Below are 7,569 nucleotides of genomic sequence, written 5' to 3'. Positions count from 1 at the left end.
TCTGCACGACATATCATAGTGAAACTGGCAAAATACAAGGATAAAGAGAAAATTCTGAAAGCAGCAAGGGGTAAACGTGCCCTCACATATAAAGGGAGACCTATAAGACTCGTGACTGATCTCTCTTTTGAAACTTGGCAGGCCAGAAAGAATTGGCACGAGATTTTCAGTGTGCTAGATAGAAAAAATATGCAGCCGAGAATCCTTTATCCAGCAAGTCTGTCATTTAGAATAGAAGGAGAGATAAAGGTCTTCCCAAACAAACAAAAACTGAAGGAATTTGTCACCACTAAACCAGCCCTACAAGAGATCCTAAGGGGGACCCTGTGAGACAAAGTACCAGAGACATCACTACAAGCATAAAACATACAGACATCACAATGACTCTAAACCCGTATCTTTCTATAATAACACTGAATGTAAATGGATTAAATGCGCCAACCAAAAGACATAGGGTATCAGAATGGATAAAAAAACAAGACCCATCTATTTGCTGTCTACAAGAGACTCATTTTAGACCTGAGGACACCTTTAGATTCAGAGTGAGGGGATGGAGAACTATTTATCATGCTACTGGAAGCCAAAAGAAAGCTGGAGTTGCCATACTTATATCAGACAAACTAGACTTTAAATTAAAGGCTGTAACAAGAGATGAAGAAGGACATTATATAATAGTTACAGGGTCTATCCATCAGGAAGAGCTAACAATTATAAATGTCTATGCGCCGAATACCAGAGCCCCCAAATATATAAAACAATTACTCATAAACAGAAGCAACCTTATTGATAAGAATGTGGTAATTGCTAGGGACTTTAACACCCCACTTACAGAAATGGATAGATCATCTAGACACACGGTCAATAAAGAAACAAGGGCCCAAGAATTGAAATTATACCATGCATACTTTCAGACAACAATGCTATGAAGCTTGAAATCAACCACAGGAAAAAGTCTGGAAAACCTCCAAAAGCATGGAGGTTAAAGAACACCCTACTAACGAATGAGTGGGTCAACCAGGCAATTAGAGAAGAAATCAAAAAATATATGGAAACAAACGAAAATGAAAATACAACAATCCAAATGCTTTGGGATGCAGCGAAGGCAGTCCTGAGAGGAAAATACATTGCAATCCAGGCCTATCTCAAGAAACAAGAAAAATCCCAAATACAAAATCTAACAGCACACCTAAAGGAAATAGAAGCAGAACAGCAAAGGCAGCCTAAACCCAGCAGAAGAAGAGAAATAATAAAGATCAGAGCAGAAATAAACAATATAGACTCTAAAAAAACTGTAGAGCAGATCAACGAAACCAAGAGTTGGTTTTTTGAAAAAATAAACAAAATTGACAAACCTCTAGCCAGGCTTCTCAAAAAGAAAAGGGAGATGACCCAAATAGATAAAATCATGAATGAAAATGGAATTATTACAACCAATCCCTCAGAGATACAAACAATTATCAGGGAATACTATGAAAAATTATATGCCAACAAATTGGACAACCTGGAAGAAATGGACACATTCCTGAACACCCACACGCTTCCAAAACTCAATCAGGAGGAAATAGAAAGCTTGAACAGACCCATAACCAGCGAAGAAATTGAATCGGTTATCAAAAATCTCCCAACAAATAAGAGTCCAGGACCAGATGGCTTCCCAGGGGAGTTCTACCAGACATTTAAAGCAGAGATAATACCTATCCTTCTCAAGCTATTCCAAGAAATAGAAAGGGAAGGAAAACTTCCAGACTCATTCTATGAAGCCAGTATTACTTTGATTCCTAAACCAGACAGAGACCCAGTCAAAAAAGAGAACTACAGGCCAATATCCCTGATGAATATGGATGCCAAAATTCTCAATAAGATACTAGCAAATCGAATTCAACAGCATATAAAAAGAATTATTCACCATGATCAAGTGGGATTCATTCCCGGGATGCAGGGCTGGTTCAACATTCGCAAATCAATCAACGTGATACATCACATTAATAAAAGAAAAGATAAGAACCATATGATCCTGTCAATCGATGCAGAAAAGGCCTTTGACAAAATCCAGCACCCTTTCTTAATAAAAACCCTTGAGAAAGTCGGGATAGAAGGAACATAATTAAAGATCATAAAAGCCATTTATGAAAAGCCCACAGCTAACATCATCCTCAATGGGGAAAAACTGAGAGCTTTTTCCCTGAGATCAGGAACACGACAGGGATGCCCACTCTCACCGCTGTTGTTTAACATAGTGCTGGAAGTTCTAGCATCAGCAATCAGACAACAAAAGGAAATCAAAGGCATCAAAATCGGCAAAGATGAAGTCAAGCTTTCGCTTTTTGCAGATGACATGATATTATACATGGAAAATCCGATAGACTCCACCAAAGTCTGCTAGAACTGATACATGAATTCAGCAAAGTTGCAGGATACAAAATCAATGTCCAGAAATCAGTTGCATTCTTATACACTAACAATGAAGCAACAGAAAGACAAATAAAGAAACTGATCCCATTCACAATTGCACCAAGAAGCATAAAATACCTAGGAATAAATCTAACCAAAGATGTAAAGGATCTGTATGCTGAAAACTATAGAAAGCTTATGAAGGTAATTGAAAAAGATTTAAAGAAATGGAAAGACATTCCCTGCTCATGGATTGGAAGAATAAATATTGTCAAAATGTCAATACTACCCAAAGCTATCTACACATTCAATGCAATCCCAATCAAAATTGCACCAGCATTCTTCTCGAAATTAGAACAAGCAATCCTAAAATTCATATGGAACCACAAAAGGCCCCGAATAGCCAAAGGAATTTTGAAGAAGAAGACCAAAGCAGGAGGCATCACAATCCCAGACTTCAGCCTCTACTACAAAGCTGTCATCATCAAGACAGCATGGTATTGGCAAAAAAACAGACACACAGACCAATGGAATAGAATAGAAACCCCAGAACTAGACCCACAAACGTATGGCCAACTCATCTTTGACAAAGCAGGAAAGAACATCCAATGGAAAAAAGACAGCCTCTTTAACAAATGGTGCTGGGAGAACTGGACAGCAACATGCAGAAGGTTGAAACTAGACCACTTTCTCACACCATTTACAAAAATAAACTCAAAATGGATAAAGGACCTAAATGTGAGACAGGAAACCATCAAAACCTTAGAGGAGAAAGCAGGAAAAGACCTCTCTGACCTCAGCCGTAGCAATCTCTTACTCGACACATCCCCAAAGGCAAGGGAATTAAAAGCAAAAGTGAATTACTGGGACCTTATGAAGATAAAAAGCTTCTGCACAGCAAAGGAAACAACCAACAAAACTAAAAGGCAACCAACGGAATGGGAAAAGATATTTGCAAATGACATATCGGACAAAGGGCTAGTATCTAAAATCTATAAAGAGCTCACCAAACTCCACACCCAAAAAACAAGTAACCCAGTGAAGAAATGGGCAGAAAACATGAATAGACACTTCTCTAAAGAAGACATCCAGATGGCCAACAGGCACATGAAAAGATGTTCAGCGTCGCTCCTTATCAGGGAAATACAAATCAAAACCACACTCAGGTATCACCTCACGCCAGTCAGAGTGGCCAAAATGAACAAATCAGGAGACTATAGATGCTGGAGAGGATGTGGAGAAACGGGAACCCTCTTGCACTGTTGGTGGGAATGCAAATTGGTGCAGCCGCTCTGGAAAGCAGTGTGGAGGTTCCTCAGAAAATTAAAAATAGACCTACCCTATGACCCAGCAATAGCACTGCTAGGAATTTATCCAAGGGATACAGGAGTACTGATGCATAGGGGCACTTGTACCCCAATGTTCATAGCAGCACTGTCAACAATAGCCAAATTATGGAAAGAGCCTAAATGTCCATCAACTGATGAATGGATAAAGAAATTGTGGTATATATACACAATGGAATACTACGTGGCAATGAGAAAAAATGAAATATGGCCTTTTGTAGCAACGTGGATGGAACTGGAGAGTGTAATGCTAAGTGAAATAAGCCATACAGAGAAAGACAGATACCATATGGTTTCACTCTTATGTGGATCCTGAGAAACTTAACAGGAACCCATGGGGGAGGGGAAGGAAAAAAAAAAAAGAGGTTAGAGTGGGAGAGAGCCAAAGCATAAGAGACTGTTAAAAACTGAGAACAAACTGAGGGTTGATGGGGGGTGGGAGGGAGGGGAGGGTGGGTGATGGGTATTGAGGAGGGCACCTTTTGGGATGAGTACTGGGTGTTGTATGGAAACCAATTTGTCAATAAATTTCATATATATATAAAAAAAATCATCTTCCTGTGTAAGACAGTAAATCACTTAAGAAAAGCTATCCTGACCTATTGGTAAGGAGATAATTTTCTTCCAGACTTTGTCTTTGAAATAGTAGTTACTTCACAAAGATCTTCTTGTCTGAGTTTTCTTTTTTAAATTACTGTCTTCTCTTTAAAAGTATGAGGGTGTTCTAGAGGCACTAACAATCAAATCCAGCGTCTCCTTTTGTAATAGTCTGTATTTCATTTTTCACAGAAAGTGTGGCGGGTGTGGGTTAACACAGCAAATCAGGTAAGCGTAGGTCAAATAGCAAGTTTCTGTGACAGTTCTTTATTTCCTCACCCTTCCATGCAGCAGAGGGCAGCAGTGAACTATGCATATTTCCTCTAGAAACAAACCAAATAAATGTAATTACGTAATTTAAAAATCATGTTGAAAATGATCCACATTCAATAGTGGTCCCTTGAGCAAACAGTAATTTACCTGGGCTGCAATTCAGTATATAGTAGCTAATTTCATATCTCAGACTTATGGTTTGGTTGAAACAATTTAGGATTTCAGTATAACATTGTATTGGATAGTCATTCACAAAATAGGTGTGGGCAGAAAATAAGTATTTTCTTTTTTTCTAAGAAAAATGTAATACACTGAAGGAAATTGATAGCATAGAGGTATTTAGCTATTTCTAGACTTACAATGTTGTCTCTGTCTTTTTATGAAATTTTGTCTTATTTAAAAGCCTTTTTAGTAAATTAACTTAAAACGTTTTTTCTTACCAACTAATAACATTTATGGAATTTTTATTAACCTATTTTTCAACTTATGGAATGACCTTAAGTATTAAATTTCAACTTTTTAAGCTTTTTCCTTGTTTTTTACCTACATATTTTCATACTTATCCATATTTCCCCTTAAATGTCATCTATTGTCTTCCTAATAAAGAAAATGAAAAGTTAGTGCCTTTACACTTCCCTCAGATATTCCTTCACCATATTCCTCCAAAATACCATTTTATATTATTCAGTTTTAGGCCCTTACTCATAGAGGGCAATTATTAAACATATGTCTACTGACGGCTGGAAGAAATTTCCAATTAAGGAAAGGTTACTCTGTTTATTGAGTCCCGACTCTGCATAGGATTTCTAGTCAGTGTTAAACCACCATCACACAGAAAACCATTTCTGTGTACCTTTCTAGATTGTAGCATTAGAAAAGATCTTTTCAAAGTAGAAAAGGGCACGTGTTCTTGTTAGAGGAGAAAAGATCTTAGATTTCAGTTGTATAGTTCATATTTAAATTCCGGCTCCACTTAGCAGTTGCCAGAACTTCACCACTTCTGCTACCCGTCTGTCTTCCCAGGGATGCGTGGCAGCAGCAATGATCATTTTTGTATTCTGCTTATCTTGTTTGCTTCAATTCTTACTTGGAAGAACCTGCCACTCCCTTGAGGAGGCGCAGCATTTAAACTTAGGTATATTAGTAGTTATATCACATGTAAATGGAAAATATTTCAGTTGAAAGACAAAGTGTGTTAGATTGGGTGAACAAAGAAAATTGAACTACATGTTATTTGTAAGAAGCACACATTAATTAGAAAAACGGAAAGGATGAAAGTACAAGGACAAATATTTCCCATGCAAACGTTAGTGGGAAAAAAAGCTGGTGTAAGTATATTGATATCAAAGTAAATTGTAAGGCAAGTAGTACTAGATAAAAATGTGTCAGTTCATATGATAACATGGTCAATTCGAGAGAACGATATAACAATTCAATATTTATATTCACTTAAATACATATTTTAAAATATATAAACGCAAGCTAACAAAATTGGAGAAAGAATAAAAGCAAAGTCAATATTAGGGATTTTAACACACTTTTTCTGTAACTTATGGAAAAATTGTTAAAATCAATAAAGATTTAGAAGATTTGAGCAACACAATTAACCACCTTGACTTATTGACATATATTGACCACGACTCCCTAAAACCATAACATTTATATTCTTTTCAGTTGTATAGGGAACATTTACCAAAATATACATATCTTGGACCATAGAGTGAATCTCAACAAATCATGAAGAAGTGAAGTCCTGCAAAGATCTCTTCACAATGGAATTAAACTAGAAATCACCAGGAGTAAAATAGCTTTAAAATCTTCAAAAGATTGGAAATTAATCAGCACACTTTTAAATAACCCACTAGTCAAAGAAGAATTTACAAAGGAAATTAGGAGATATTTTAAAGTGAAAGATAATTCAATATAACAAAACCTATGGAATGCTACTGTATTTAAAAGAAAATTTAAAACCTCATATTTTTAAAAACAATTTTCTTAAAATTTACCTACAGATACAATGCAATCTCACTGAAATTTCTAATTTTTGTGTGTATAAATTGACACATTTTCTATGGGAATGCAGAAGACCTAATAAAGACAATTTTGGTAGAGAAAAACAAATGAAGGATGTACAGTACCAGATATTAAGGCTAGCTGTAAAGCTATAGAAACTAAGATAGTGTAGGCTTACCACCAGCACAGACAAACAGACCAATAGACTAGAATAGAGAGCCCAGAAATAGTTCCACACAGGATATACGATATGTCAAATGGCAAAAGCACCACTCCAGTTTAGGAGGGTAAAGAGTGCTGGGTTCAGTGGATATCTAAATGGAAAAATGTACTTTGATCCTTTACATAGTTGATTAATTAATTAATTAATCAATCAATTAGTTAATTAATTTGAGATAGATCATAGACCTGATATAAAAAAGGAAACAGTAAAGCTACCTGAAGCAAACAGAAGAAAATCTTCAATATTTTCCCTGGTGTAAACAAAGATTTCTTACACAGACTGCAAAAGCCTCAATCTGAACAAGAAAACATTAACTGGACTACATTAAAATTAAAATTTTATATTTATTCAAAGACATTTTTAACATTAAAACTGCTAAAAAGCAAACTAGACACTGGATATTTGTGACACATATATTTCATAAAGGATTTATATTCGTAACAAAGAGCTCCTACAAAATAAAATAAACAGACAAAAAAGAATGACAATGTGATTTTTAAAAATGGGCAAAGACTTAAACAGACCCTTCATAGAAGAATGTATCCAAATGATCACTAGGATATGAAAACAGGCATTTCACAAAGAAAGATCTCCAAATAGCCAAGTGATCAGAGAATTGCAAATGAAGGCACAATCAGATAACAGACACACATCTACCACACAAGCTGAAGTTAAAAAGATTGCCAATTCCAGCAAGGATATGGAGCAGCTGGGGAAAGTGTAGGT

Source organism: Lynx canadensis, chromosome A1 (genome assembly GCF_007474595.2).
Source record: "Lynx canadensis isolate LIC74 chromosome A1, mLynCan4.pri.v2, whole genome shotgun sequence".
NCBI lineage: Eukaryota > Metazoa > Chordata > Mammalia > Carnivora > Felidae > Lynx > Lynx canadensis.
Note: the sequence above shows the minus strand (reverse complement) of the source record.